This window comes from Hakea prostrata, chromosome 5 (assembly GCF_041222555.1).
Source record: "Hakea prostrata isolate BN-2017 chromosome 5, UWA_Hpros_2, whole genome shotgun sequence".
Classification (NCBI taxonomy): Eukaryota; Viridiplantae; Streptophyta; class Magnoliopsida; order Proteales; family Proteaceae; genus Hakea; species Hakea prostrata.
Genome location: NC_142604.1, coordinates 8775095 through 8786981, shown reverse-complemented (window position 1 = coordinate 8786981; position 11887 = coordinate 8775095). Strand labels below are relative to the sequence as shown.

Genomic DNA, 11887 nt, shown 5'->3' with positions numbered 1-11887 from the left:
ATTAGAATAGATTGATTTAAACTTAAATTCATAATTAGATCAACAGCTCTTTATGATTTATCACCATAAACTGTTAACTTTTTGTTCATGCACGTACTATTAATGGATAGGTGGAGAATTACTACTTAAGGATAAAATAATAAAATTTTCAATTATCCAAAAAAATAATTACAAAAGACCATTACAAAACCTTGCTTTTTTCTCACTCTCCAATTTCACATTACTCCCACCTCCTCTTTTACAAGATTTTACGATTACCAAATCCATCTCAAATCAATAAAAGCAAGTTAAAAATCAAAACTAAACCTTCAAGTGACATCAACCCCTTTACCAAAAAAAAAAAAAAAAAGTGACATCAACCCAAGACCACACTGATGATACCCAATATATTATTCACCCACTGCCAAACCCATCCCACTCACAACCTGTTATCATGATTTTTTTATTTATTTTTGTGAAAAACCTATTATTATAATCTATTATTTATAACTAAGTCCTAAATATGAGTATAAATATACCAAAGGGAACCTTGGCAAATCAAGTATATAAAAACAAATTACATACCACGGAAAACTAAATTACAGCAAAGTACAGAACTCCAAAGACAACAGATAAAAACCTAAAATATCCAGAAACATCAAGTGAGTAATCAAACATCAACCCCGACTCAATCCAAGTTGTTTTCCTTTTTAAGTACAGTTATTTTCAAAGTAGATGGTACTGATAGACGCTCCCATAGCCTAGCTGTGTCTTCATCGCACATCACCTCCTGCAAATTAACAAGATTCATGGCTGAAGGGGGTACTTTACTCAGATCTATGCAACCTCTCATGTCAAGCTTCTTCAAACAACGTAGCTCACCCAACACGTAAGGCAGCATTTTTAAGTTGTAGCAATCTGATATATCAAGGAATCCCAGCTTTTGGAGTCCTTTGATTTGAGTCTGGTAACTCAAGTAATGCAGTACACGCATGCAGCCTTAATAACTCTAAATCGGTTATACACCCAATTTTCTCAGGTAATGCAGATAATCTATCACAGTTAGTAATGATAAGTTTCTGTAAACTGATGATATCACAGATCCATGGAGGCAATTCTACCAGACAATGACAGTAATCAATGTTGATCTCAACAAGATTAGGTAAGACCTAGTGATGCGTTGACGGAGCACTTCACTAAAGCTTGGCCAAAATCACACATAACTAAAGATATCTTCTGCAAATTTGTAAATGGCATTGTGAATTCATGAAGGGAAGGAATCGAAACTTTCTCTAACCTGATCCTCTTTAGATTAGACAACCCATGAATTGTCATCAAATTGCTTAGTTTGGCATGAGCAAGTCCACAGTTCACAATGATAAGTACCTTGAGTTTTCCTCATCTTTTCCATGAAGGGGGGCAAGGCATAGTTACTTGCACAAAAATTCAGAATCAGCACCTCAGCTTCGGGAAGTTGCAAGTCATACCAGCTATCAGCACGCATTTCACCTACAAGATTCAGCCTATTAATTATTATGCAGAGCTGACCTGCCTTTGTTTATATTCATACTTCTATGTGGCTTTTGGAACCTGCCAAACGAAGCATGAGGAGAATGCTTGAGGCCATAGAGGGAGTTCACTGTCAATATACGTCTCTAGTTAATGCTTGAGGCCATTGAGGGAGTTCACTATCAATATACATCTCCAGTTATTGATATTACTCAAAGCTAGGAGGAATTGTATGCTCAGTTAGGGTAGAGTCATGATAGGTTGGGATCCTTATCCTCTACATACAATGATTCTAAACAGGTAATCCATATCCTTAACAGTTGATCTAATTGAAGCTGATAGTTTTCTATGTGTAAGTTACCAAGATGGCTCTATTTCCAATTTCATGTTGTTATTTTTAAACCTGTTCTCCATAGCAAGTTCTATTGAGTACACTGAGCTATTAACAGACTTAATAGAAACAGAAACAACTCTCTTAGGATGATCCTGGTTTAGCTGCGGTCATACTCAAACCACTTCTTATTCTACTGATTGTTTAGATTGACACAGAACTTATGCCGTGGATGCAATAAACTTTTTTTTTTTCTCTGGTGAACAATAAATTTTCAGAGCACCAGTGAATCGTTTGTCTTTGTTAGCAGTCTACAACTAATTAAATCTCAACCCCAATAAATGATTTGAGCCCCATAAATGATGAACAGTTTTATTTCCTTGGTGGTTCTGTAAATGTTCTATTATTTTCTTCAAACAACGGATTCAAAAGTGTTCCCAGGACCTGTCTACTTGTGGTTAACATCTATCTATAAGTGGTAAATTCATTTTCAGCGGGACATTTGCGAAGGAGGTTGATGCTAGCTACGATGAGCTATTTGTTACCCAGCATGATCTGCTCAGGGACCTGGCTATCTATGAGAGTCGACAACAGCAGCGGAAAAGACTTGTCATAAACACTAGAGAAAAAGGCCTTCTTGAGAGCTGGAGAAATAAGGAGAATCTGTCTCAGTGCTCAGCTTGTTTCTCGCTGTACAGGTTTCCTCATATTCATTCTAACATGCTAAACAGTTGTATTGTTTCATGAGTTTTTAATTTTGGTTTTTCTCTGCATAACAAGTGATACTTTGAATCTTGCAGGTGGAGAGAAGGCTTTTGTCTCATTTACAACTTCCCGACACTGAGGTGATGATTCTGAATTCCTCAACAAGAAACTGTGAATTACGAGTAGAGGACTTTGGACCTTTGGTTGGGTTCTGACAAGTGTGCTGAAAGCCTGAACGCATCAAATCTCGATTGAAATATATCAGTGCATTTATTTTTGTAGTCTATGATTCAGATAAAAACTTTTACCTTGATCATTTCTTTACAGTTAAACTTTATTAAAATAAATTCATTTACGTGAAATAACGAGTGGCCGAGGCTCGACTACAAATTTCAATCTGGATTGTAATTTCCATAGTGTTGCACAACAATAATTGCACAGTATTAAAGCATTTTGGGTTTGGTTTAATAGATTGGAAAAATCAATAGATAAACATCTTTAATTTAACTAACATGTCTGTTAATCCGTCAAAGCCTCAAAGGGATGGAGTATTTCTTTAATATTTTCTTACAATTTAATCCATCCCGTCATAATCATTACTAATATTTTAATACGTCAATGAAGAAGTCTTCTTTCTTTAATATTTTTCGATGGTCCAATCCATCCAATCATAAATTGAATAAAAAAAAAAAAAATCAACCATACATAATTAAAAATCAACAATACATAAGGTTCATCCAAGCCAAATCTTCAATTTCTTTGAGTATAGAGGCGATCGGTGTTTGTTTCTAAGAAAATTGTTAGAAGTCATGGAAGTAGAACACCAACAGGAAGACGAGGAAAAGCTGTGAGGGGGAGGTAGTGTCACTGTTGATGCTGCCGAAATCATTCTCACTATTCTCCACTCTATTGCCTTTTTAGTTCAACGCCTTTCCTCCTCGGATTTGAATTTGCTCGACCCTTGGCATTGGAGAAATATATCTCTCTCCGCGTCCCACTACTACTACTTTTTGTATCTATAGTGTCTTTCCCGACCCAATAATGCCACCAATAAACTAGAGAATGAAGAATTGTTTACACCGTAGGAGATTACACTCTTCACACCTTACAAGATGGGGAGGTTCGATCTCTTGCACAGGTTAGACAATCGCTCAAACCTCTCTTTCCTTTGCCAAATCGGATTTACTCTTTGATATGAAGGGAGATAGAGGTACTGGTCGACTGATCGATGAACGTCGAAAGTGGACCTTACTTTTTGAGTAAAGTAAATATGTAGTATCTAGTTTGAAATAACATCACCTCTCACGCTTTCTAAACCAATCACCAAACACAAACAGAGCATATCTAAACCAAAATTATGGTTTTATTGAATGGCTAGGTTATGGACTATTTGGATTAGCCCTTTCTAAGATTTGTTCTTCTTGTTGCTTTACGAAGTTCTTAGCATTATGATTCTAGTGGTGATGTTAGTATGGTTTTAGTTTGCAAAACGAGGTTAACATTCAATTAAAGAGAATCAAAAGCTTCCAAGCTGAATTCAAACTGGTAACAAGAAACCAAATCCAATACAAACCATTACACCAAACCGAAAACAGGCTCAAACCAAATCAAATCTAAAACCCAAACCGAGTAAACCTTAATAGATTGATTACAATTTCTCTAAAGCACACACTGAAACAGAGCACACCAAAGCTAGCTATTATTAATTGAAGTTATCCTTTTGACTCATTCTCAATCCTTTGCTTCTCCAATGTGTAATCAAATCAATTAGTGATAGATCTGTAGAAATTCCAAGTTGTGGACCTTCTTAGGCACAGTTATTTTTGGCCCAGATGATTGTTCCCAAAGACGAGCTGTGTCTTCACAACAGATCACTTCCTTCAAGCAAACAGGATTCATGGCTGAAGATGGCAACTCACTCAAATTTATGCAGCCTCTCATGTCAATCCTCTCCAAACTAGGAAGCTTGCCTATCTCATCAGGCAGCATTTCTAAGCTGCTACACACCGATATATCAAGGATCCTCAGATTCAGGAGTCCACTTATGGAGTCTGGTAACCCCAGTAATCCAGTGCATGCTTGCAGCCTTAACAACTTTAAATTTGTCAAACACCCAATTTTCTCAGGTAACTCAGATAACCCATCACAGCTGGTGATGCTTAGTGTTTGTAAATTGATGATATCACAGATCCATGGAGGCAATTTCTCCAGCTTATGACAATATTCAATGCTGATCTCAACAAGATTAGGCAACTCGGAGGAAGCATCGATGGTGCAATTCATCAAAGATTGGTCAAAGTCGCACATGAATAAAGATATCTTGTGCAAATTCATCAATGACAATGTGATTTCATGAAGGGAAGGAATCAATAGTTTCTCTAACCTGATCCATCTTCAGATTAGCCAGTTTACCAAGTGTAATCAGATTACTCAGCTTGGCGCGGGTCCATTCATGATTCACAATTATAAGAACCTTTAGATTTATCATCTTCTCCATGACTTGGGGTAAGGCAAATTCACTTGCTTTGATATTTATAATCAAGGCTTCAACTACAGAAGGTTGCAAAGTAGACAAACTTTCTGGAGATATTTCACCTGCAAGATTCAGCCTACAAATTATAATGCAGAGAAAAAGGTTTTTTGTGGGTTGGGGTTGGGGGGGGTGCGATAGCAGTTTAGTTTGTGAAGATGAGTTTGGCTGAAACCTGTGCCCAGAGAAACAAAACGGCCACCAAGATAGTGGTTCTCCTCTTTTATCAAGCTACCATGAAGCCCTTCTGTTGAATCCATGGTTAGTTGCTGCCGGCTCCGGCAGATAGCCAGTTCTCTTAGCACATCATGCTGAATGACAAATACCTCGTTGAAGCTATAATCCTTCTCAGTTTCAAATTTCCTGATGAAAATAAATTTTAATGCTTATAGAGATAAACCATTTCGGTAATCAATTTGTTTGAGGGAAAAAATTTCAATCAGCAAAAAATGAAGGAAACAATAATATTTACTACAAAATTACTAACTCATTAGAAAGACAAAAGAGTCACTAACCCGATTCCAACCAAATTAATAAGACTTATAGAGGCAAGTTCGAGAAGAATGGATAAGACATCGTATTTATCATCTAGTTCATAAATCTCACACCAAATATCAATCAGAGTAGAGACAGGGATCCATTTGTCTTCAGAAAAGGAACCCAAGTCCAGAAAACACTTCAGTACTATATCATCCAGTGTATCCAAACTTGTGGCAAGATTGCTCAGATTGGAAGAATGTTTTGACAATTTACTAGCCGTGTCTGTCCATTTCTCTATGGGCTGTAGAGACAGTGACTTGGCTATCACTGATATAACAAGTGGGAAACCATTGCAACAGCTTACTATCTGCAATTTTGTTCCATCAAAAATAGAATAAGGTAAGTTCAGGTTGGAATTGAAGAACAACAGCAATTAAACAAAGCTAAAATAAGAATAGAGATTCTACTGAACAAGCTAAAATATTCGGTTTTTAACTAATACCCTAGAGGAGACAAAGCACCTGCTTTAGAAGTTTCTGATCAGGCTCGAATTCCTCGTTTCCATCTTGAGATAGTATTATTTGATGAAAGAGAGTCTCGGAGTCCTTCTCATCAAGAGGTTTCAATTCATAGTATGTAGAATCATATATCTCGAACTTTTTCTCTTGATGTAACTAGTATCTTAAATCCTTCGGTTTTGAAGAAAAACTTCTTTATAGTTGTTTCGTCCACAACATCATCTAGAACCAACAACAGTGGCTCTGATGTTCTCTCTGTCAGAAGCTCATGAAATTGCGTAAATTGCATCTTCTTCACTCAAGTCCGATCTGAGCTTCTCACCTCCAATCTCTTCAACCAGTTTACTTAGAATCTCTAATGTGTTAGACGTCCTTGAAACAGTTACAAAGAATATTTTCTCCTTGAATTTTCCTGTACCAATAGAATTATAGAATAAAGAAAATTGCTTAATGGCGTATTCCACTCATTTTTTTTTTTAGATCCAACTGTTGGCAGCAGAAAGAAAAAGAAGGCAATGGAGAACTCTAAACAGAATGAGAACAGGGGAAAAAGAAGAGGGGGGTGGGGTTTGTGTTGAGCTGATATGTTACCTCTAACTTTTTTGTCCCAGCAAAGCTTGGCAGCCAGTGTGGATTTCCCAGATCCAGGAGGAGCAAATAGACCAAGCACAGTCACAGATTCTGCAAACAATTTGTTTATCAAGGTCACGACATGTAAATTCAGTCCGATATCATCGATTTACTTCAGGAACTGCAAAGAAACCCTTGTTACTAGAAGGGTTCACAGCCACCGTTAGTCCCTGCTGTTGTTGCTGGAACTGCTGAAATTCTTCTTGGAAAAATTTTTTAACGTCTTCAACATTGCGCTGACGCGCTGACGCTGTTGCGTTGCTTCTTGGAGCATTTTTTTATTTTCTTCAGCAATGCGCTGACGCTGTTGCGTTGCTTCTTGGTGCATTTTTTTATTTTCTTCATCACTGCGCAGAACCTGAATGCTGTCTGCCCAGATGTCGAACTGCAACACCGTCTCGAAGAAACTAAGAATAGTCTCGTTCAATTTTTTGAGCTTGGGGCAGTAGTAGATCCTCTTGGCCTTAGTCCACTGGAAGTTGCGGCACTTGTCGACGAGTGTTTTTCCATCGATCAATGTCTTGTGAAAGTCTTCGAACACTGCCCTCTTATCATCGTCTAACTCCCACTGCATCTCTTCTTCAAAACGATCAACCACTGATTTGAGTGTTGTTTCGAGCTTTTTGATTTCTTTTGAGAAATCGTCAGCATAATCCTTCAGCGTTTTTAACAAAGAAAGAATCTCTTTAGCCGCTCCAATCACGGGTATTCCCAACGTCAAAATCGGCATCTGCTAAGTTCCTCACTTTCGCAGACTCCTGATCCTTCTCTAATTCAGAAATTTTCACCGCAATTCGAATTATATGCACAACCCATTAAACCTGATCCCTGTACTTCTTCTTTTCCTTTTTATATTTGAATTGGATGGCATCATGATCCATGAGAAGCTGCTATGTGCATTTCATTGAATTCTTTCATAAAAAAACAGAAAACTTTTGTCGAGCGGGGTCTGCTTCTATTTTTTTAATTGACTTCTTTTCTCTTTCCTAATAACGAAAGAAAACCACGTCTAGATCCCTTCACCCAACATTTTATTTTAGAGCCCAACTTTACAGAATCCGGATCTTTTCCCGTGGGGATCACTCCATGGCTTCCTGAACCACAAAATGCAGTGGGTCCCACTAATGAAAAAATTGACACTAAGTTAGCTCAGGGTGGTTGGAGGAAATGTAAATCCAAGAAAACCAAAGGAACAAAAATGAGTTGGTCCCAGAATTTTTTTTTTATTTTAAATTTTTTATTAAGAGTTTCTTATATACCGTGCGCACGCTTCATCTTGTCTTTCTTCTTTGTATTCAATATATCTTCTTTATTTACCAAAGGTGGTATGTTAAAGCGGTTAAAGATCCAACTTCCTTTGGGCAAGTCTTGGTTTCGCACCCACTCGGCGGCATTAATTTAAAGCTCCCCTCTGAGGAAGTAAATCGTGGTGCGCACAAGCTAGCCCGGATGAACACGTTATCAGCACGACTCTACTCGAAGTATTGCGCTTTGAGAAGAAATAATGTGCGACATTCTCACACGTTTCTGTAAACAATGGATTATTTTGTCCATTTTGTAATGTAAGTGCATCATGATTTAAGGTATGTGATTTATTGAATCTTAGAATCAAACACATAATAAGATATTAAATCGTTAAGTTTTATTGATACAATATGATTTTTTTGAGAGTTCTATCAATATCTGAATATGTTTAAAAAGAAAATTTAAAATTAAATTAAATATTATGATACTTACATAAATCTTTTCTTCTTCCTTTTTTCTTTCTAATTAGCTTAGTGATTGTCAGTATCTTTCTTTTTCGTTTTTTAGTGATTTAAGATTTTATTGATAACATGTTTATAAATTCAATGTTTATGGTAAATTGAAAATATATAAATCTTCATTGTAATAATAGAAAATTTGTTGGATATGATCTATGATTCAAAGTTTTAATTTTTAAATTTATTTGTATCAAGTAATGGTTCCCTATTATCTTTTCTTACATTTTATTTTTACGTTTCTGGACAATTGGGTTGATAATTATGTAAAATGTCATAATAATTATTATTTGTGTATATATATACACACTTTTTGACTGATTCCATCATATTAGATCTGTATTAGCATAATATTCAATATTTATTGGTATGGAATCTATATTATTTATAAACATAATCATATAATCATATAATATTATTTTTTTGTATTTTTTAAAAAACTTTAAAGTAGAATTAAGCTTTTGTAATTATTTATGGATAATTAGTGATGCTCCTTGTACAATAAGTAAATCACTAGTTGAACTCTATTCTTTAAAAAATTTATAAAAATTTATATTACCCCTTCACATGTTTAAAACAGTCAAGGTTGGGTTATCAATGTGCATTTTGCCCCTCATTCAAATTACGTTCATTTAGAAATACTATATGAAATATTAATTTTACCCTTAATGCTATTCTAGTTTTCAAACACTCAACTTCTGATAGGATGACATAAACGATAAGTAAGTAATAACAAACCTCAAAGTTGTTTTGGAGTTTTTAGAAAATACAAAACTATTATGTCATCAATTAACTGACAAAGCCTTAAATGATAAGGGGGACATTAGTAATTTGATGCAAAGTGTAAAGTTGTGTTAGTAATTTAAAAAATAGAGTAGAGACATCAATAATTCTAATTCTACCGAAGGGCAAAATCGCCATCACACTTACAAACTTTATAGCCCCTTGAGAGGGCAATAGTAATTTTGTAAAGAGCAAGGTCCGATTAGTAAATGACAATATACTCCAGTTGAGTATCGATGAGGTAAGAAATATTGGGTTTAGATTGAGCTTGTGTGGCCAATGAGTATTTTCTCTTCACCAGATTTGCCTCCATTGCAACTAGCTACACCTTTACAATTAGGGTTTCACTAGATCTTCGTTGCTTCTTGTTGGGCTAAATATTTCTACAACAGTGGCTTCATGGAAGCTTCTGCTCAACCTATAGCTCGCAAGTGGACCAATCAAAGACTTTTTTTTGCCGTGAGGCTCAAGTAAACCTGACTAGGACAAGAATCGTGGTTCAGTGCTAAGCTAAATTCTCATTGACTGGCTTCATGTGAACTAAGACATTGAGACTCTGCATGTGAATTGAAAGATTCTTTCACATTAGCCTGACAAAAGACGACAATAAAAATGAAAAGAAAGTGTTCGAAAGTATGCTTTGTTGAAATTTTGGAAATCTAAGAAACGTGTTGCGTTGTCTACCAATGGAAGTGAACTAGAGTGCTACTACTATATCAAAATTTCAATTAATCTCAACTGTGGACAAGCACAATGCTTTACATTAAAAAAACAACACTAAAGTTGAACCCCTACCATTGAAAGTTGTACGCACTTTCACATGGAGGTAAAGAAAAAAGAATTAAACGACAAAAACCTTGAAACATAGGAAAAAAAAAACTTTATAAAAGGACTTTACTAATTTTATAAAGACAAAGGAATATTAAGTAATGATTATAGTTGTAGGAGCTACATTATTGAGGACTTTACTAAATTAAAAAAAGATGACTCCATTGACGGATTAAAATATCTATACTGATGAATGCTTGGATAGATTAAATTTATTGAAAAATATTAAAGAAAGACCAGACCGTGTGTGAGTTGACAAATTAAAATATTGGTAATCCTTTATTAAGTTCCACCTGCTCCTCATTACGTATTGGTCCAAAGTAAAAAAGATCCAATGCGTAGGGTCCAGGCGTCCAGTCAGGAAAAGTCTAAACTTTCTAAGAACTTTCAAAATATTTTTTTATCATAAAAATTGCTCAATTGGTTGCCATCAGCACCTCTAGTCATGGATTCGATATTCGATGACTAGATTCGATATTCGAGTGTATGAAATAATAGTCTCCACTTCATAATTAAAAATTTTCAATTATTTTTATGGTTAGTATCTTATGTAAAGCTAATAAAATCAAGGTTTTGTTTGAGTGGATATCCTTTCCACCCAACCTTTGTGTACCCTCATCCCTCCACATTCTCGCAAAGCCTAACATAGAGTTTGGTAGAATAGGGGCAAAGACAAGTTAGGTGGAGAAGATGTGAATCCAGTTTACAAGAGTGTTTCTAGATCCTTGGATACCCCATCTTCCCTCTCCCTTTGCTCAAGGGACCCAACCCCTTTCGGGCCTATTTTTGTACATGAGTTTATTAATTGGCCTAACAGAAAATGGAATTCTCAAATGTTAGATTGTTGGTTCAACCATGATGAAAAGCAAGCTATTTTATCTATCCCAATTTTGTTGGAGGAATTTGAAGATAAATAGGTGTGAAAATTCTTTAATAATGGATCTTTCCAAGTGAAGTCTGCTTATCATTGTTCTAGGATACTATCAACCATTCTCAAGCCCAATCATCTCTCTCGGCAAATGAAAATTGGGGAAGACTTTGGAAAATCAAATCCTTGCAAAAAATCAAAACCTTTTTATGGAAGGTAGCTCATGATGATATTGCAACTCAACAAGCCATCTTTACTAGGAATAGTAGTCCTTCACCTCCATGTGTTATATGTGCTTCACATGTGGAAACTACTATTTATGCATTATTTCATTGTGAGTTTGCAAAAGCTTGTTGGAGGGCTTCATCCCTTAAAATTGACACAGATGGATTTGTAGGTAGATGTTTTATTCATCATTGGTTGAATATTTTGGATGCAAAATTTGGAAATCCTGGTCATTATGAACATGTGTATACGGTCAATAGTATACTTTGTTGGATAATTTGGTATGCAAGAAATGAATTTTTATTTAGTGGTAAGAGTGCTTCACTTTCTAATACTATGACTTGAATGAATAGGTTACTCAGTGAAGTTTAGTGGTGCAAGAAAATACTTCTCCCCAGGGTCCAATTGATAGCATAGATGTCTTAACTAGCAACTTTAGTGCTTCATATGCAAACTTTTCACCACCTCAAACCTGTTTCAAGGATTTCTCAGATGCTTCGTGGGACAAATCTTCAAGGTATTCAGGGAGAAGCAACATTGTTTGGAGTCCTGTAGGACATTTTGTTCTTGCAAATGCTACTTTTGGGTTTGGTTTTTCAGCACTTACAACATACTTAGAAACAATTAGAAAAGCTATATTAATTATTTGTAATTTGCGTATTAACTAGGTTGTGATCTTCTCAAATTGCCTTATAGCCGTAAAGGCCTTAAATGGTCAGGTCCAATCTCTAGATTGGCCAA

The 11887-nt window shown here is 35.7% G+C and overlaps 1 long non-coding RNA gene and 2 pseudogenes across 2 annotated transcripts; 1 reads left to right on the top strand and 2 right to left on the bottom strand.

Annotated features, from left to right (window-relative positions):
- Positions 1-667: 667 nt before the first annotated feature.
- LOC149014918 (putative disease resistance protein At5g66890) lies at positions 668-1483 on the bottom strand (annotated as a pseudogene).
- On the top strand, positions 760-3261 carry LOC149014917 (uncharacterized). The gene is made up of 3 exons (XR_016173356.1): positions 760-1788; positions 2314-2517; positions 2620-3261. It is a non-coding gene; the product is annotated as an uncharacterized LOC149014917 (long non-coding RNA).
- A 668-nt stretch (positions 3262-3929) lies between these two features.
- On the bottom strand, positions 3930-7412 carry LOC149014916 (putative disease resistance protein At5g66900; annotated as a pseudogene). Its single transcript, XR_016173424.1, has 6 exons — positions 6872-7412; positions 6644-6733; positions 6056-6464; positions 5570-5901; positions 5230-5417; positions 3930-5119 (listed from the first exon to the last, which is right to left on the bottom strand). The product of XR_016173424.1 is annotated as a putative disease resistance protein At5g66900 (transcript).
- Between the last annotated feature and the right edge of the window lie 4475 nt (positions 7413-11887).